The sequence below is a fragment of the Pelobates fuscus genome, chromosome 1 (assembly GCF_036172605.1).
Source record: "Pelobates fuscus isolate aPelFus1 chromosome 1, aPelFus1.pri, whole genome shotgun sequence".
Taxonomy (NCBI): Eukaryota; Metazoa; Chordata; class Amphibia; order Anura; family Pelobatidae; genus Pelobates; species Pelobates fuscus.
This window is the reverse complement of record NC_086317.1, coordinates 107,416,962-107,437,180: the sequence shown is the minus strand read 5'-3', so window position 1 is coordinate 107,437,180 and position 20,219 is coordinate 107,416,962. Positions and strand designations below refer to the sequence as shown.

Genomic DNA, 20,219 nt, shown 5'->3' with positions numbered 1-20,219 from the left:
TATCGAATGACAACTGTGATCTTCTTGTAAATATGAGGCCATTTTAAAGGAGGATCCGTGGCACTTTCACTACACAAATAGACACGGATCCTTATTTATTTTAGATTTAATGTTGTTGCGGTCCCTCACCTGGGCAAAGAGAACAGTTTTCCCCCTGATATGTAGAGCTTAACCCTAAGCCTTGTCTTAATTGCAACAATCAAACAAAAATTCACATTATTAGCCTCCCCAATTTTATGTGTAGAACTAACACAAACTAGACTACAAAACACAATCCTTTAGATGAAGTCCAGTAAAAGATATCAGACCTATTCTCCACACACTTGAAGACAAAATCTAAAGGGAATTCATGCATTCCATGCTACTTAAGAAGCGCTAAGTACACATTTCTAGCATTGGAGTGCATCAAGTGTAGCAAAGCTTTCAACATCCTTGGTTAATGTATCATTTACTACATCTCTTATTTCTAGGAGTTTAACTATAAGATCCGCGAAAAGCATTCAGAAATGATCTTTGCAATTTCTGCTCTTCTTTCAAGCTGTAGATTTCTAAAATTTGAACATGAGCCATTCGCTGACCTGGTCTACATTCCACGGATGTCACGGTGACCGCGTATAGCACGGACCGCGTCTAACCGCTAAAAAATACCAAAGCCAGACGAGGTGGCCGAGTGGTTAAGGCGATGGACTGCTAATCCATTGTGCTCTGCACACATGGGTTCGAATCCCATCTTCGTCGACTTTTCTTCAAAGCTTTCTTGTAGAACTTTGCCAATTCATTTTGCCTTGTGTGGATCACCTTATCGAATGACAACTGTCATCTTCTTGTAAATATCAGTCCATTTTAAAGGAGGATCCGTGGAACATTCACTATATAAATAAGCACGGATCCTTATTTATTTTAGATTTAATGCTGTAGCGGTTCCTCACCTGGGCAAAGAGAACTATATCATTTACTACATCTCTAAATTTCTAGGAGTTTAAATATTAGATCCATGAAAAGCATTCAGAAATGATCTTTGCAATTTCTACGTATCTCATGGTTTCTTGTAGAACTTTGCCAACTCATTTGCCCATGTGTGGATCACCTTATCAAATGACAACTGTCATCTTCTTGTAAATATGAGGCCATTTTAAAGGAGGATCCGTGGCACTTTAACTACATAAATAGACACGGATCCTTATTTATTTTAGATTTAATGTTGTTGCGGTTCCTCACCTGGGCAAAGAGAACAGTTTTCCCCCTGATATGTAGAGCTTAACCCTAAGCCTTGTCTTAATTGCAACAATCAAACAAAAATTCACATTATTAGCCTCCCCAATTTTATGTGTAGAACTAACACAAACTAGACTACAAAACACAATCCTTTAGATGAAGTCCAGTAAACGATAGCAGACCTATTCTCCACACACTTGAAGACAAAATCTAAAGGGAATTCATGCATTCCATGCTACTTAAGAAGCGCTAAGTACACATTTCTAGCATTGGAGTGCATCAAGTGTAGCAAAGCTTTCAACATCCTTGGTTAATGTATCATTTACTACATCTCTTATTTCTAGGAGTTTAACTATAAGATCCACGAAAAGCATTCAGAAATGATCTTTGCAATTTCTGCTCTTCTTTCAAGCTGTAGATTTCTAAAATTTGAACATGAGCCATTCGCTGACCTGGTCTACATTCCACGGATGTCACGGTGACCGCGTATAGCACGGACCGCGTATAACCGCTAAAAAACACCAAAGCCAGACGAGGTGGCCGAGTGGTTAAGGCGATGGACTGCTAATCCTTTGTGCTCTGCACGCATGGGTTCGAATCCCATCTTCGTCGACTTTTCTTCAAAGCTTTCTTGTAGAACTTTGCCAATTCATTTTGCCTTGTGTGGATCACCTTATCGAATGACAACTGTCATCTTCTTGTAAATATCAGTCCATTTTAAAGGAGGATCCGTGGAACATTCACTATATAAATAAGCACGGATCCTTATTTATTTTAGATTTAATGCTGTAGCGGTTCCTCACCTGGGCAAAGAGAACTATATCATTTACTACATCTCTAAATTTCTAGGAGTTTAACTATCAGATCCACGAAAAGCATTCAGAAATGATCTTTGCAATTTCTGCTCTTCTTTCAAGCTGTAGATTTCTAAAATTTGAACATGAGCCATTCGCTGACCTGGTCTACATTCCACGGATGTCACGGTGACCGCGTATAGCACGGACCGCGTCTAACCGCTAAAAAACACCAAAGCCAGACGAGGTGGCCGAGTGGTTAAGGCGATGGACTGCTAATCCATTGTGCTCTGCACGCATGGGTTCGAATCCCATCTTCGTCGACTTTTCTTCAAAGCTTTCTTGTAGAACTTTGCCAATTCATTTTGCCTTGTGTGGATCACCTTATCGAATGACAACTGTCATCTTCTTGTAAATATCAGTCCATTTTAAAGGAGGATCCGTGGAACATTCACTATATAAATAAGCACGGATCCTTATTTATTTTAGATTTAATGCTGTAGCGGTTCCTCACCTGGGCAAAGAGAACTATATCATTTACTACATCTCTAAATTTCTAGGAGTTTAACTATCAGATCCACGAAAAGCATTCAGAAATGATCTTTGCAATTTCTACGTATCTCACGGTTTCTTGTAGAACTTTGCCAACTCATTTGCCCATGTGTGGATCACCTTATCGAATGACAACTGTCATCTTCTTGTAAATATGAGGCCATTTTAAAGGAGGATCCGTGGCACTTTCACTACACAAATAGACACGGATCCTTATTTATTTTAGGTTTAATGTTGTTGCGGTTCCTCACCTGGGCAAAGAGAACAGTTTTCGCCCTGATATGTAATGCTTAACCCTAAGCCTTGTCTTAATTGCAACAATCAAACAAAAATTCACATTATTAGCCTCCCCAATTTTATGTGTAGAACTAACACAAACTAGACTACAAAACACAATCCTTTAGATGAAGTCCAGTAAAAGATATCAGACCTATTCTCCACACACTTGAAGACAAAATCTAGAGGGAATTCATGCATTCCATGCTACTTAAGAAGCGCTAAGTACACATTTCTAGCATTGGAGTGCACCAAGTGTAGCAAAGCTTTCAACATCCTTGGTTAATGTATCATTTACTACATCTCTTATTTCTAGGAGTTTAACTATAAGATCCGCGAAAAGCATTCAGAAATGATCTTTGCAATTTCTGCTCTTCTTTCAAGCTGTAGATTTCTAAAATTTGAACATGAGCCATTCGCTGACCTGGTCTACATTCCACGGATGTCACGGTGACCGCGTATAGCACGGACCGCGTCTAACCGCTAAAAAACACCAAAGCCAGACGAGGTGGCCGAGTGGTTAAGGCTATGGACTGCTAATCCATTGTGCTCTGCACGCATGGGTTCGAATCCCATCTTCGTCGACTTTTCTTCAAAGCTTTCTTGTAGAAATTTGCCAATTCATTTTGCCTTGTGTGGATCACCTTATCGAATGACAACTGTCATCTTCTTGTAAATATCAGTCCATTTTAAAGGAGGATCCGTGGAACATTCACTATATAAATAAGCACGGATCCTTATTTATTTTAGATTTAATGCTGTAGCGGTTCCTCACCTGGGCAAAGAGAACTATATCATTTACTACATCTCTAAATTTCTAGGAGTTTAACTATCAGATCCACGAAAAGCATTCAGAAATGATCTTTGCAATTTCTACGTATCTCACGGTTTCTTGTAGAACTTTGCCAACTCATTTGCCCATGTGTGGATCACCTTATCGAATGACAACTGTCATCTTCTTGTAAATATCAGTCCATTTTAAAGGAGGATCCGTGGTACATTCACTATATAAATAAGCACGGATCCTTATTTATTTTAGATTTAATGCTGTAGCGGTTCCTCACCTGGGCAAAGAGAACTATATCATTTACTACATCTCTAAATTTCTAGGAGTTTAACTATCAGATCCACGAAAAGCATTCAGAAATGATCTTTGCAATTTCTACGTATCTCACGGTTTCTTGTAGAACTTTGCCAACTCATTTGCCCATGTGTGGATCACCTTATCGAATGACAACTGTCATCTTCTTGTAAATATGAGGCCATTTTAAAGGAGGATCCGTGGCACTTTCACTACATAAATAGACACGGATCCTTATTTATTTTAGATTTAATGTTGTTGCGGTTCCTCACCTGGGCAAAGAGAACAGTTTTCCCCCTGATATGTAGAGCTTAACCCTAAGCCTTGTCTTAATTGCAACAATCAAACAAAAATTCACATTATTAGCCTCCCCAATTTTATGTGTAGAACTAACACAAACTAGACTACAAAACACAATCCTTTAGATGAAGTCCAGTAAACGATAGCAGACCTATTCTCCACACACTTGAAGACAAAATCTAAAGGGAATTCATGCATTCCATGCTACTTAAGAAGCGCTAAGTACACATTTCTAGCATTGGAGTGCATCAAGTGTAGCAAAGCTTTCAACATCCTTGGTTAATGTATCATTTACTACATCTCTTATTTCTAGGAGTTTAACTATAAGATCCACGAAAAGCATTCAGAAATGATCTTTGCAATTTCTGCTCTTCTTTCAAGCTGTAGATTTCTAAAATTTGAACATGAGCCATTCGCTGACCTGGTCTACATTCCACGGATGTCACGGTGACCGCGTATAGCACGGACCACGTCTAACCGCTAAAAAACACCAAAGCCAGACGAGGTGGCCGAGTGGTTAAGGCGATGGACTGCTAATCCATTGTGCTCTGCACGCATGGGTTCGAATCCCATCTTCGTCGACTTTTCTTCAAAGCTTTCTTGTAGAACTTTGCCAGTTCATTTTGCCTTGTGTGGATCACCTTATCAAATGACAACTGTCATCTTCTTGTAAATATCAGTCCATTTTAAAGGAGGATCCGTGGAACATTCACTATATAAATAAGCACGGATCCTTATTTATTTTAGATTTAATGCTGTAGCGGTTCCTCACCTGGGCAAAGAGAACTATATCATTTACTACATCTCTAAATTTCTAGGAGTTTAACTATCAGATCCACGAAAAGCATTCAGAAATGATCTTTGCAATTTCTACGTATCTCACGGTTTCTTGTAGAACTTTGCCAACTCATTTGCCCATGTGTGGATCACCTTATCGAATGACAACTGTCATCTTCTTGTAAATATGAGGCCATTTTAAAGGAGGATCCGTGGCACTTTCACTACATAAATAGACACAGATCCTTATTTATTTTAGATTTAATGTTGTTGCGGTTCCTCACCTGGGCAAAGAGAACAGTTTTCCCCCTGATATGTAGAGCTTAACCCTAAGCCTTGTCTTAATTGCAACAATCAAACAAAAATTCACATTATTAGCCTCCCCAATTTTATGTGTAGAACTAACACAAACTAGACTACAAAACACAATCCTTTAGATGAAGTCCAGTAAACGATAGCAGACCTATTCTCCACACACTTGAAGACAAAATCTAAAGTAAATTCATGCATTCCATTCTACTTAAGAAGCGCTAAGTACACATTTCTAGCATTGGAGTGCATCAAGTGTAGCAAAGCTTTCAACATCCTTGGTTAATGTATCATTTACTACATCTCTTATTTCTAGGAGTTTAACTATAAGATCCACGAAAAGCATTCAGAAATGATCTTTGCAATTTCTGCTCTTCTTTCAAGCTGTAGATTTCTAAAATTTGAACATGAGCCATTCGCTGACCTGGTCTACATTCCACGGAAGTCGCGGTGATCGCGTATAGCACGGACCGCGTCTAACCGCTAAAATACACCAAAGCCAGATGAGGTGGCCGAGTGGTTAAGGCGATGGACTGCTAATCCATTGTGCTCTGCACGCATGGGTTCGAATCCCATCTTCGTCGACTTTTCTTCAAAGCTTTCTTGTAGAACTTTGTCAATTCATTTTGCCTTGTGTGGATCACCTTATCGAATGACAACTGTCATCTTCTTGTAAATATCAGTCCATTTTAAAGGAGGATCCGTGGAACATTCACTATATAAATAAGCACGGATCCTTATTTATTTTAGATTTAATGCTGTAGCGGTTCCTCACCTGGGCAAAGAGAACTATATCATTTACTACATCTCTAAATTTCTAGGAGTTTAACTATCAGATCCACGAAAAGCATTCAGAAATGATCTTTGCAATTTCTACGTATCTCACGGTTTCTTGTAGAACTTTGCCAACTCATTTGCCCATGTGTGGATCACCTTATCGAATGACAACTGTCATCTTCTTGTAAATATGAGGCCATTTTAAAGGAGGATCCGTGGCACTTTCACTACATAAATAGACACAGATCCTTATTTATTTTAGATTTAATGTTGTTGCGGTTCCTCACCTGGGCAAAGAGAACAGTTTTCCCCCTGATATGTAGAGCTTAACCCTAAGCCTTGTCTTAATTGCAACAATCAAACAAAAATTCACATTATTAGCCTCCCCAATTTTATGTGTAGAACTAACACAAACTAGACTACAAAACACATTCCTTTAGATGAAGTCCAGTAAACGATAGCAGACCTATTCTCCACACACTTGAAGACAAAATCTAAAGTAAATTCATGCATTCCATTCTACTTAAGAAGCGCTAAGTACACATTTCTAGCATTGGAGTGCATCAAGTGTAGCAAAGCTTTCAACATCCTTGGTTAATGTATCATTTACTACATCTCTTATTTCTAGGAGTTTAACTATAAGATCCACGAAAAGCATTCAGAAATGATCTTTGCAATTTCTGCTCTTCTTTCAAGCTGTAGATTTCTAAAATTTGAACATGAGCCATTCGCTGACCTGGTCTACATTCCACGGAAGTCACGGTGATCGCGTATAGCACGGACCGCGTCTAACCGATAAAATACACCAAAGCCAGACGATGTGGCCGAGTGGTTAAGGCGATGGACTGCTAATCCATTGTGCTCTGCACGCATGGGTTCGAATCCCATCTTCGTCGACTTTTCTTCAAAGCTTTCTTGTAGAACTTTGCCAATTCATTTTGCCTTGTGTGGATAGATCACCTTATCGAATGACAACTGTCATCTTTTTGTAAATATCAGTCCATTTTAAAGGAGGATCCGTGGAACATTCACTATATAAATAAGCACGGATCCTTATTTATTTTAGATTTAATGCTGTAGCGGTTCCTCACCTGGGCAAAGAGAACTATATCATTTACTACATCTCTAAATTTCTAGGAGTTTAACTATCAGATCCACGAAAAGCATTCAGAAATGATCTTTGCAATTTCTACGTATCTCACGGTTTCTTGTAGAACTTTGCCAACTCATTTGCCCATGTGTGGATCACCTTATCGAATGACAACTTGTAAATAAGAGGCCATTTTAAAGGAGGATCCGTGGCACTTTCACTACATAAATAGACACGGATCCTTATTTATTTTAGATTTAATGTTGTTGCGGTTCCTCACCTGGGCAAAGAGAACAGTTTCCCCCTGATATGTAGAGCTTAACCCTAAGCCTTGTCTTAATTGCAACAATCAAACAAAAATTCACATTATTAGCCTCCCAATTTTATGTGTAGAACTAACACAAACTAGACTACAAAACACAATCCTTTAGATGAAGTCCAGTAAACGATAGCAGACCTATTGTGTGGATCACCTTATCGAATGACAACTGTCATCTTCTTGTAAATATCAGTCCATTTTAAAGGAGGATCCGTGGAACATTCACTATATAAATAAGCACGGATCCTTATTTATTTTAGATTTAATGCTGTAGCGGTTCCTCACCTGGGCAAAGAGAACTATATCATTTACTACATCTCTAAATTTCTAGGAGTTTAACTATCAGATCCACGAAAAGCATTCAGAAATGATCTTTGCAATTTCTACGTATCTCACGGTTTCTTGTAGAACTTTGCCAACTCATTTGCCCATGTGTGGATCACCTTATCGAATGACAACTGTCATCTTCTTGTAAATATGAGGCCATTTTAAAGGAGGATCCGTGGCACTTTCACTACATAAATAGACACGGATCCTTATTTATTTTAGATTTAATGCTGTAGCGGTTCCTCACCTGGGCAAAGAGAACTATATCATTTACTACATCTCTAAATTTCTAGGAGTTTAACTATCAGATCCACGAAAAGCATTCAGAAATGATCTTTGCAATTTCTACGTATCTCACGGTTTCTTGTAGAACTTTGCCAACTCATTTGCCCATGTGTGGATCACCTTGTCGAATGACAACTGTCATCTTCTTGTAAATATGAGGCCATTTTAAAGGAGGATCCGTGGCACTTTCACTACATAAATAGACACGGATCCTTATTTATTTTAGATTTAATGTTGTTGCGGTTCCTCACCTGGGCAAAGAGAACAGTTTTCCCCCTGATATGTAGAGCTTAACCCTAAGCCTTGTCTTAATTGCAACAATCAAACAAAAATTCACATTATTAGCCTCCCCAATTTTATGTGTAGAACTAACACAACTTAGACTACAAAACACAATCCTTTAGATGAAGTCCAGTAAACGATAGCAGACCTATTCTCCACACACTTGAAGACAAAATCTAAAGGGAATTCATGCATTCCATGCTACTTAAGAAGCGCTAAGTACACATTTCTAGCATTGGAGTGCATCAAGTGTAGCAAAGCTTTCAATATCCTTGGTTAATGTATCATTTACTACATCTCTTATTTCTAGGAGTTTAACTATAAGATCCACGAAAAGCATTCAGAAATGATCTTTGCAATTTCTGCTCTTCTTTCAAGCTGTAGATTTCTAAAATTTGAACATGAGCCATTCGCTGACCTGGTCTACATTCCACGGATGTCACGGTGACCGCGTATAGCACGGACCGCGTCTAACCGCTAAAAAACACCAAAGCCAGACGAGGTGGCCGAGTGGTTAAGGCGATGGACTGCTAATCCATTGTGCTCTGCACGCATGGGTTCGAATCCCATCTTCGTCGACTTTTCTTCAAAGCTTTCTTGTAGAACTTTGCCAATTCATTTTGCCTTGTGTGGATGGATCACCTTATCGAATGACAACTGTCATCTTCTTGTAAATATCAGTCCATTTTAAAGGAGGATCCGTGGAACATTCACTATATAAATAAGCACGGATCCTTATTTATTTTAGATTTAATGCTGTAGCGGTTCCTCACCTGGGCAAAGAGAACTATATCATTTACTACATCTCTAAATTTCTAGGAGTTTAACTATCAGATCCACGAAAAGCATTCAGAAATGATCTTTGCAATTTCAACGTATCTCACGGTTTCTTGTAGAACTTTGCCAACTCATTTGCCCATGTGTGGATCACCTTATCGAATGACAACTTGTAAATATGAGGCCATTTTAAAGGAGGATCCGTGGCACTTTCACTACATAAATAGACACGGATCCTTATTTATTTTAGATTTAATGTTGTTGCGGTTCCTCACCTGGGCAAAGAGAACAGTTTCCCCCTGATATGTAGAGCTTAACCCTAAGCCTTGTCTTAATTGCAACAATCAAACAAAAATTCACATTATTAGCCTCCCCAATTTTATGTGTAGAACTAACACAAACTAGACTACAAAACACAATCCTTTAGATGAAGTCCAGTAAACGATAGCAGACCTATTGTGTGGATCACCTTATCGAATGACAACTCTCATCTTCTTGTAAATATCAGTCCATTTTAAAGGAGGATCCGTGGAACATTCACTATATAAATAAGCACGGATCCTTATTTATTTTAGATTTAATGCTGTAGCGGTTCCTCACCTGGGCAAAGAGAACTATATCATTTACTACATCTCTAAATTTCTAGGAGTTTAACTATCAGATCCACGAAAAGCATTCAGAAATGATCTTTGCAATTTCTACGTATCTCACGGTTTCTTGTAGAACTTTGCCAACTCATTTGCCCATGTGTGGATCACCTTATCGAATGACAACTGTCATCTTCTTGTAAATATGAGGCCATTTTAAAGGAGGATCCGTGGCACTTTCACTACATAAATAGACAAAGATCCTTATTTATTTTAGATTTAATGTTGTTGCGGTTCCTCACCTGGGCAAAGAGAACAGTTTTCCCCCTGATATGTAGAGCTTAACCCTAAGCCTTGTCTTAATTGCAACAATCAAACAAAAATTCACATTATTAGCCTCCCCAATTTTATGTGTAGAACTAACACAAACTAGACTACAAAACACAATCCTTTAGATGAAGTCCAGTAAACGATTGCAGACCTATTCTCCACACACTTGAAGACAAAATCTAAAGGGAATTCATGCATTCCATTCTACTTAAGAAGCGCTAAGTACACATTTCTAGCATTGGAGTGCATCAAGTGTAGCAAAGCTTTCAACATCCTTGGTTAATGTATCATTTACTACATCTCTTATTTCTAGGAGTTTAACTATAAGATCCACGAAAAGCATTCAGAAATGATCTTTGCAATTTCTGCTCTTCTTTCAAGCTGTAGATTTCTAAAATTTGAACATGAGCCATTCGCTGACCTGGTCTACATTCCACGGATGTCACGGTGACCGCGTATAGCACGGACCGCGTCTAACCGCTAAAAAACACCAAAGCCAGACGAGGTGGCCGAGTGGTTAAGGCGATGGACTGCTAATCCATTGTGCTCTGCACGCATGGGTTCGAATCCCATCTTCGTTGACTTTTCTTCAAAGCTTTCTTGTAGAACTTTGCCAATTCATTTTGCCTTGTGTGGATGGATCACCTTATCGAATGACAACTGTCATCTTCTTGTAGATATCAGTCCATTTTAAAGGAGGATCCGTGGAACATTCACTATATAAATAAGCACGGATCCTTATTTATTTTAGATTTAATGCTGTAGCGGTTCCTCACCTGGGCAAAGAGAACTATATCATTTACTACATCTCTAAATTTCTAGGAGTTTAACTATCAGATCCACGAAAAGCATTCAGAAATGATCTTTGCAATTTCTACGTATCTCACGGTTTCTTGTAGAACTTTGCCAACTCATTTGCCCATGTGTGGATCACCTTATCGAATGACAACTGTCATCTTCTTGTAAATATGAGGCCATTTTAAAGGAGGATCCGTGGCACTTTCACTACATAAATAGACACGGATCCTTATTTATTTTAGATTTAATGTTGTTGCGGTTCCTCACCTGGGCAAAGAGAACAGTTTTCCCCCTGATATGTAGAGCTTAACCCTAAGCCTTGTCTAATTGCAACAATCAAACAAAAATTCACATTATTAGCCTCCCCAATGTTATGTGTAGAACTAACACAAACTAGACTACAAAACACAATCCTTTAGATGAAGTCCAGTAAACGATAGCAGACCTATTCTCCACACACTTGAAGACAAAATCTAAAGGGAATTCATGCATTCCATGCTACTTAAGAAGCGCTAAGTACACATTTCTAGCATTGGAGTGCATCAAGTGTAGCAAAGCTTTCAACATCCTTGGTTAATGTATCATTTACTACATCTCTTATTTCTAGGAGTTTAACTATAAGATCCACGAAAAGCATTCAGAAATGATCTTTGCAATTTCTGCTCTTCTTTCAAGCTGTAGATTTCTAAAATTTTAACATGAGCCATTCGCTGACCTGGTCTACATTCCACGGATCTCACGGTGACCGCGTATAGCACGGACCGCGTCTAACCGCTAAAAAACACCAAAGTCAGACGAGGTGGCCGAGTGATTAAGGAGATGGACTGCTAATCCATTGTGCTCTGCACGCATGGGTTCGAATCCCATCTTCGTCGACTTTTATTCAAAGCTTTCTTGTAGAACTTTGCCAATTCATTTTGCCTTGTGTGGATGGTTCACCTTATCGAATGACAACTGTCATCTTCTTGTAAATATCAGTCCATTTTAAAGGAGGATCCGTGGAACATTCACTATATAAATAAGCACGGATCCTTATTTATTTTAGATTTAATGCTGTAGCGGTTCCACACCTGGGCAAAGAGAACTATATCATTTACTACATCTCTAAATTTCTAGGAGTTTAACTATCAGATCCACGAAAAGCATTCAGAAATGATCTTTGCAATTTCTACGTATCTCACGGTTTCTTGTAGAACTTTGCCAACTCATTTGCCCATGTGTGGATCACCTTATCGAATGACAACTGTCATCTTCTTGTAAATATCAGTCCATTTTAAAGGAGGATCCGTGGAACATTCACTATATAAATAAGCACGGATCCTTATTTATTTTAGATTTAATGCTGTAGCGGTTCCTCACCTGGGCAAAGAGAACTATCTCATTTACTACATCTCTAAATTTCTAGGAGTTTAACTATCAGATCCACGAAAAGCATTCAGAAATGATCTTTGCAATTTCTACGTATCTCACGGTTTCTTGTAGAACTTTGCCAACTCATTTGCCCATGTGTGGATCACCTTATTGAATGACAACTGTCATCTTCTTGTAAATATGAGGCCATTTTAAAGGAGGATCCGTGGCACTTTCACTACATAAATAGACACGGATCCTTATTTATTTTAGATTTAATGTTGTTGCGGTTCCTCACCTGAGCAAAGAGAACAGTTTTCCCCCTGATATGTAGAGCTTAACCCTAAGCCTTGTCTTAATTGCAACAATCAAACAAAAATTCACATTATTAGCCTCCCCAATTTTATGTCTAGAACTAACACAAACTAGACTACAAAACACAATCATTTAGATGAAGTCCAGTAAACGATAGCAGACCTATTGTGTGGATCACCTTATCGAATGACAACTGTCATCTTCTTGTAAATATCAGTCCATTTTAAAGGAGGATCCGTGGAACATTCACTATATAAATAAGCACGGATCCTTATTTATTTTAGATTTAATGCTGTAGCGGTTCCTCACCTGGGCAAAGAGAACTATATCATTTACTACATCTCTAAATTTCTAGGAGTTTAACTATCAGATCCACGAAAAGCATTCAGAAATGATCTTTGCAATTTCTACGTATCTCACGGTTTCTTGTAGAACTTTGCCAACTCATTTGCCCATGTGTGGATCACCTTATCGAATGACAACTGTCATCTTCTTGTAAATATGAGGCCATTTTAAAGGAGGATCCGTGGCACTTTCACTACATAAATAGACACGGATCCTTATTTATTTTAGATTTAATGTTGTTGCGGTTCCTCACCTGGGCAAAGAGAACAGTTTTCCCCCTGATATGTAGAGCTTAACCCTAAGCCTTGTCTTAATTGCAACAATCAAACAAAAATTCACATTATTAGCCTCCCCAATGTTATGTGTAGAACTAACACAAACTAGACTACAAAACACAATCCTTTAGATGAAGTCCAGTAAACGATAGCAGACCTATTCTCCACACACTTGAAGACAAAATCTAAAGGGAATTCATGCATTCCATGCTACTTAAGAAGCGCTAAGTACACATTTCTAGCATTGGAGTGCATCAAGTGTAGCAAAGCTTTCAACATCCTTGGTTAATGTATCATTTACTACATCTCTTATTTCTAGGAGTTTAACTATAAGATCCACGAAAAGCATTCAGAAATGATCTTTGCAATTTCTGCTCTTCTTTCAAGCTGTAGATTTCTAAAATTTGAACATGAGCCATTCGCTGACCTGGTCTACATTCCACGGATGTCACGGTGACCGCGTATAGCACGGACCGCGTCTAACCGCTAAAAAACACCAAAGCCAGACGAGGTGGCCGAGTGGTTAAGGCGATGGACTGCTAATCCATTGTGCTCTGCACGCATGGGTTCGAATCCCATCTTCGTCGACTTTTCTTCAAAGCTTTCTTGTAGAACTTTGTCAATTCATTTTGCCTTGTGTGGATCACCTTATCGAATGACAACTGTCATCTTCTTGTAAATATCAGTCCATTTTAAAGGAGGATCCGTGGAACATTCACTATATAAATAAGCACGGATCCTTATTTATTTTAGATTTAATGCTGTAGCGGTTCCTCACCTGGGCAAAGAGAACTATATCATTTACTACATCTCTAAATTTCTAGGAGTTTAACTATCAGATCCACGAAAAGCATTCAGAAATGATCTTTGCAATTTCTACGTATCTCACGGTTTCTTGTAGAACTTTGCCAACTCATTTGCTCATGTGTGGATCACCTTATCGAATGACAACTGTCATCTTCTTGTAAATATGAGGCCATTTTAAAGGAGGATCCGTGGCACTTTCACTACATAAATAGACACAGATCCTTATTTATTTTAGATTTAATGTTGTTGCGGTTCCTCACCTGGGCAAAGAGAACAGTTTTCCCCCTGATATGTAGAGCTTAACCCTAAGCCTTGTCTTAATTGCAACAATCAAACAAAAATTCACATTATTAGCCTCCCCAATTTTATGTGTAGAACTAACACAAACTAGACTACAAAACACAATCCTTTAGATGAAGTCCAGTAAACGATAGCAGACCTATTCTCCACACACTTGAAGACAAAATCTAAAGTAAATTCATGCATTCCATTCTACTTAAGAAGCGCTAAGTACACATTTCTAGCATTGGAGTGCATCAAGTGTAGCAAAGCTTTCAACATCCTTGGTTAATGTATCATTTACTACATCTCTTATTTCTAGGAGTTTAACTATAAGATCCACGAAAAGCATTCAGAAATGATCTTTGCAATTTCTGCTCTTCTTTCAAGCTGTAGATTTCTAAAATTTGAACATGAGCCATTCGCTGACCTGGTCTACATTCCACGGAAGTCACGGTGATCGCGTATAGCACGGACCGCGTCTAACCGCTAAAATACACCAAAGCCAGACGAGGTGGCCGAGTGGTTAAGGCGATGGACTGCTAATCCATTGTGCTCTGCACGCATGGGTTCGAATCCCATCTTCGTCGACTTTTCTTCAAAGCTTTCTTGTAGAACTTTGTCAATTCATTTTGCCTTGTGTGGATCACCTTATCGAATGACAACTGTCATCTTCTTGTAAATATCAGTCCATTTTAAAGGAGGATCCGTGGAACATTCACTATATAAATAAGCACGGATCCTTATTTATTTTAGATTTAATGCTGTAGCGGTTCCTCACCTGGGCAAAGAGAACTATATCATTTACTACATCTCTAAATTTCTAGGAGTTTAACTATCAGATCCACGAAAAGCATTCAGAAATGATCTTTGCAATTTCTACGTATCTCACGGTTTCTTGTAGAACTTTGCCAACTCATTTGCCCATGTGTGGATCACCTTATCGAATGACAACTGTCATCTTCTTGTAAATATGAGGCCATTTTAAAGGAGGATCCGTGGCACTTTCACTACATAAATAGACACAGATCCTTATTTATTTTAGATTTAATGTTGTTGCGGTTCCTCACCTGGGCAAAGAGAACAGTTTTCCCCCTGATATGTAGAGCTTAACCCTAAGCCTTGTCTTAATTGCAACAATCAAACAAAAATTCACATTATTAGCCTCCCCAATTTTATGTGTAGAACTAACACAAACTATACTACAAAACACAATCCTTTAGATGAAGTCCAGTAAACGATAGCAGACCTATTCTCCACACACTTGAAGACAAAATCTAAAGGGAATTCATGCATTCCATGCTACTTAAGAAGCGCTAAGTACACATTTCTAGCATTGGAGTGCATCAAGTGTAGCAAAGCTTTCAACATCCTTGGTTAATGTATCATTTACTACATCTCTTATTTCTAGGAGTTTAACTATAAGATCCACGAAAAGCATTCAGAAATGATCTTTGCAATTTCTGCTCTTCTTTCAAGCTGTAGATTTCTAAAATTTGAACATGAGCCATTCGCTGACCTGGTCTACATTCCACGGATCTCACGGTGACCGCGTATAGCACGGACCGCGTCTAACCGCTAAAAAACACCAAAGCCAGACGAGGTGGCCGAGTGGTTAAGGCGATGGACTGCTAATCCATTGTGCTCTGCACGCATGGGTTCGAATCCCATCTTCGTCAACTTTTCTTCAAAGGTTTCTTGTATAACTTTGCCAATTCATTTTGCCTTGTGTGGATGGATCACCTTATCGAATGACAACTGTCATCTTCTTGTAAATATGAGGCAATTTTAAAGGAGGATCCGTGGCACTTTCACTACATAAATAGACACAGATCCTTATTTATTTTAGATTTAATGTTGTTGCGGTTCCTCACCTGGGCAAAGAGAACAGTTTTCCCCCTGATATGTAGAGCTTAACCCTAAGCCTTGTCTTAATTGCAACAATCAAACAAAAATTCACATTATTAGCCTCCCCAATTTTATGTGTAGAACTAACACAAACTAGACTACAAAACACAATCCTTTAGATGAAGTCCAGTAAACGATAGCAGACCTATTCTCCACACACTTGAAGACAAAATCTAAAGTAAATTCATGCATTCCATTCTACTTAAGAAGCGCTAAGTACACATTTCTAGCATTGGAGTGCATCAAGTGTAGCAAAGCTTTCAACATCCTTGGTTAATGTATCATTTACTACATCTCTTATTTCTAGGAGTTTAACTATAAGATCCACGAAAAGCATTCAGAAATGATCTTTGCAATTTCTGCTCTTCTTTCAAGCTGTAGATTTCTAAAATTTGAACATGAGCCATTCGCTGACCTGGTCTACATTCCACGGAAGTCACGGTGATCGCGTATAGCACGGACCGCGTCTAACCGCTAAAATACACCAAAGCCAGACGAGGTGGCCGAGTGGTTAAGGCGATGGACTGCTAATCCATTGTGCTCTGCACGCATGGGTTCGAATCCCATCTTCGTCGACTTTTCTTCAAAGCTTTCTTGTAGAACTTTGTCAATTCATTTTGCCTTGTGTGGATCACCTTATCGAATGACAACTGTCATCTTCTTGTAAATATCAGTCCATTTTAAAGGAGGATCCGTGGAACATTCAATATATAAATAAGCACGGATCCTTATTTATTTTAGATTTAATGCTGTAGCGGTTCCTCACCTGGGCAAAGAGAACTATATCATTTACTACATCTCTAAATTTCTAGGAGTTTAACTATCAGATCCACGAAAAGCATTCAGAAATGATCTTTGCAATTTCTACGTATCTCACGGTTTCTTGTAGAACTTTGCCAACTCATTTGCCCATGTGTGGATCACCTTATCGAATGACAACTGTCATCTTCTTGTAAATATGAGGCCATTTTAAAGGAGGATCCGTGGCACTTTCACTACATAAATAGACACAGATCCTTATTTATTTTAGATTTAATGTTGTTGCGGTTCCTCACCTGGGCAAAGAGAACAGTTTTCCCCCTGATATGTAGAGCTTAACCCTAAGCCTTGTCTTAATTGCAACAATCAAACAAAAATTCACATTATTAGCCTCCCCAATTTTATGTGTAGAACTAACACAAACTATACTACAAAACACAATCCTTTAGATGAAGTCCAGTAAACGATAGCAGACCTATTCTCCACACACTTGAAGACAAAATCTAAAGGGAATTCATGCATTCCATGCTACTTAAGAAGCGCTAAGTACACATTTCTAGCATTGGAGTGCATCAAGTGTAGCAAAGCTTTCAACATCCTTGGTTAATGTATCATTTACTACATCTCTTATTTCTAGGAGTTTAACTATAAGATCCACGAAAAGCATTCAGAAATGATCTTTGCAATTTCTGCTCTTCTTTCAAGCTGTAGATTTCTAAAATTTGAACATGAGCCATTCGCTGACCTGGTCTACATTCCACGGATCTCACGGTGACCGCGTATAGCACGGACCGCGTCTAACCGCTAAAAAACACCAAAGCCAGACGAGGTGGCCGAGTGGTTAAGGCGATGGACTGCTAATCCATTGTGCTCTGCACGCATGGGTTCGAATCCCATCTTCGTCAACTTTTCTTCAAAGGTTTCTTGTATAACTTTGCCAATTCATTTTGCCTTGTGTGGATGGATCACCTTATCGAATGACAACTGTCATCTTCTTGTAAATATGAGGCAATTTTAAAGGAGGATCCGTGGCACTTTCACTACATAAATAGACACGGATCATTATTTATTTTAGATTTAATGTTGTTGCGGTTCCTCACCTGGGCAAAGAGAACAGTTTTCCCCCTGATATGTAGAGCTTAACCCTAAGCCTTGTCTTAATTGCAACAATCAAACAAAAATTCACATTATTAGCATCCACAATTTTATGTGTAGAACTAACACAAACTAGACTACAAAACACAATCCTTTAGATGAAGTCCAGTAAACGATAGCAGACCTATTCTCCACACACTTGAAGACAAAATCTAAAGGGAATTCATGCATTCCATGCTACTTAAGAAGCGCTAAGTACACATTTCTAGCATTGGAGTGCATCAAGTGTAGCAAAGCTTTCAACATCCTTGGTTAATGTATCATTTACTACATCTCTTATTTCTAGGAGTTTAACTATAAGATCCACGAAAAGCATTCAGAAATGATCTTTGCAATTTCTGCTCTTCTTTCAAGCTGTAGATTTCTAAAATTTGAACATGAGCCATTCGCTGACCTGGTCTACATTCCACGGATCTAACGGTGACCGCGTATAGCACGGACCGCGTCTAACCGCTAAAAAACACCAAAGCCAGACGAGGTGGCCGAGTGGTTAAGGCGATGGACTGCTAATCCATTGTGCTCTGCACGCATGGGTTCAAATCCCATCTTCGTCGACTTTTCTTCAAAGGTTTCTTGTAGAACTTTGCCAATTCATTTTGCCTTGTGTGGATGGATCACCTTATCGAATGACAACTGTCATCTTCTTGTAAATATGAGGCAATTTTAAAGGAGGATCCGTGGCACTTTCACTACATAAATAGACACGGATCCTTATTTATTTTAGATTTAATGTTGTTGCGGTTCCTCACCTGGACAAAGAATACAGTTTTCCCCCTGATATGTAGAGCTTAACCCTAAGCCTTGTCTTAATTGCAACAATCAAACAAAAATTCTCATTATTAGCCTCCCCAATTTTATGTGTAGAACTAACACAAACTAGACTACAAAACACAATCCTTTAGATGAAGTCCAGTAAACGATAGCAGACCTATTGTGTGGATCACCTTATCGAATGACAACTGTCATCTTCTTGTAAATATCAGTCCATTTTAAAGGAGGATCCGTGGAACATTCACTATATAAATAAGCACGGATCCTTATTTATTTTAGATTTAATGCTGTAGCGGTTCCACACCTGGGCAAAGAGAACTATATCATTTACTACATCTCTAAATTTCTAGGAGTTTAACTATCAGATACACGAAAATCATTCAGAAATGATCTTTGCAATTTCTACGTATCTCACGGTTTCTTGTAGAACTTCGCCAACTCATTTGCCCATGTGTGGATCACCTTATCGAATGACAACTGTCATCTTCTTGTAAATATGAGGCCATTTTAAAGGAGGATCCGTGGCACTTTCACTACATAAATAGACAAGGATCCTTATTTAGTTTAGATTTAATGTTGTTGCGGTTCCTCACCTGGGCAAAGAGAACAGTTTCCCCCTGATATGTAGAGCTTAACCCTAAGCCTTGTCTTAATTGCAACAATCAAACAAAAATTCACATTATTAGCCTCCCCAATTTTATGTGTAGAACTAACACAAACTAGACTACAAAACACAATCCTTTAGATGAAGTCCAGTAAACGATAGCAGACCTATTCTCCACACACTTGAAGACAAAATCTAAAGGGAATTCATGCATTCCATTCTACTTAAGAAGCGCTAAGTACACATTTCTAGCATTGGAGTGCATCAAGTGTAGCAAAGCTTTCAACATCCTTGGTTAATGTATCATTTACTACATCTCTTATTTCTAGGAGTTTAACTATAAGATCCACGAAAAGCATTCAGAAATGATCTTTGCAATTTCTGCTCTTCTTTCAAGCTGTAGATTTCTAAAATTTGAACATGAGCCATTCGCTGAGCTGCTCTACATTCCACGGATCTCACGGTGACCGCGTATAGCACGGACCGCGTCTAACCGCTAAAAAACACCAAAGCCAGACGAGGTGGCCGAGTGGTTAAGGCGATGGACTGCTAATCCATTGTGCTCTGCACGCATGGGTTCGAATCCCATCTTTGTCGACTTTTCTTCAAAGCTTTCTTGTAGAACTTTGCCAATTCATTTTGCCTTGTGTGGATCACCTTATCGAATGACAACTGTCATCTTCTTGTAAATATGAGGCAATTTTAAAGGAGGATCCGTGGCACTTTCACTACATAAATAGACACGGATCATTATTTATTTTAGATTTAATGTTGT

General features: G+C 38.7%; 13 non-coding genes across 13 annotated transcripts; all 13 read left to right on the top strand.

Annotated features, from left to right (window-relative positions):
- The first annotated feature begins 656 nt into the window (after window positions 1-656).
- TRNAS-GCU (transfer RNA serine (anticodon GCU)) lies at window positions 657-738 on the top strand. The gene has a single exon. It is a non-coding gene; the product is annotated as a tRNA-Ser (tRNA).
- A 1,512-nt stretch (window positions 739-2,250) lies between these two features.
- TRNAS-GCU (transfer RNA serine (anticodon GCU)) lies at window positions 2,251-2,332 on the top strand. The gene has a single exon. It is a non-coding gene; the product is annotated as a tRNA-Ser (tRNA).
- Window positions 2,333-3,339: 1,007 nt separating this feature from the next.
- On the top strand, window positions 3,340-3,421 carry TRNAS-GCU (transfer RNA serine (anticodon GCU)). Its single transcript has one exon. It is a non-coding gene; the product is annotated as a tRNA-Ser (tRNA).
- Window positions 3,422-4,717: 1,296 nt separating this feature from the next.
- TRNAS-GCU (transfer RNA serine (anticodon GCU)) lies at window positions 4,718-4,799 on the top strand. The gene has a single exon. It is a non-coding gene; the product is annotated as a tRNA-Ser (tRNA).
- Window positions 4,800-6,895: 2,096 nt separating this feature from the next.
- On the top strand, window positions 6,896-6,977 carry TRNAS-GCU (transfer RNA serine (anticodon GCU)). The gene has a single exon. It is a non-coding gene; the product is annotated as a tRNA-Ser (tRNA).
- A 1,903-nt stretch (window positions 6,978-8,880) lies between these two features.
- Window positions 8,881-8,962, top strand: TRNAS-GCU (transfer RNA serine (anticodon GCU)). Its single transcript has one exon. It is a non-coding gene; the product is annotated as a tRNA-Ser (tRNA).
- A 4,704-nt stretch (window positions 8,963-13,666) lies between these two features.
- Window positions 13,667-13,748, top strand: TRNAS-GCU (transfer RNA serine (anticodon GCU)). Its single transcript has one exon. It is a non-coding gene; the product is annotated as a tRNA-Ser (tRNA).
- Window positions 13,749-14,755: 1,007 nt separating this feature from the next.
- TRNAS-GCU (transfer RNA serine (anticodon GCU)) lies at window positions 14,756-14,837 on the top strand. The gene has a single exon. It is a non-coding gene; the product is annotated as a tRNA-Ser (tRNA).
- Window positions 14,838-15,844: 1,007 nt separating this feature from the next.
- On the top strand, window positions 15,845-15,926 carry TRNAS-GCU (transfer RNA serine (anticodon GCU)). Its single transcript has one exon. It is a non-coding gene; the product is annotated as a tRNA-Ser (tRNA).
- Window positions 15,927-16,648: 722 nt separating this feature from the next.
- TRNAS-GCU (transfer RNA serine (anticodon GCU)) lies at window positions 16,649-16,730 on the top strand. The gene has a single exon. It is a non-coding gene; the product is annotated as a tRNA-Ser (tRNA).
- Window positions 16,731-17,737: 1,007 nt separating this feature from the next.
- On the top strand, window positions 17,738-17,819 carry TRNAS-GCU (transfer RNA serine (anticodon GCU)). The gene has a single exon. It is a non-coding gene; the product is annotated as a tRNA-Ser (tRNA).
- Window positions 17,820-18,541: 722 nt separating this feature from the next.
- TRNAS-GCU (transfer RNA serine (anticodon GCU)) lies at window positions 18,542-18,623 on the top strand. Its single transcript has one exon. It is a non-coding gene; the product is annotated as a tRNA-Ser (tRNA).
- A 1,336-nt stretch (window positions 18,624-19,959) lies between these two features.
- TRNAS-GCU (transfer RNA serine (anticodon GCU)) lies at window positions 19,960-20,041 on the top strand. The gene has a single exon. It is a non-coding gene; the product is annotated as a tRNA-Ser (tRNA).
- Window positions 20,042-20,219: the final 178 nt, after the last annotated feature.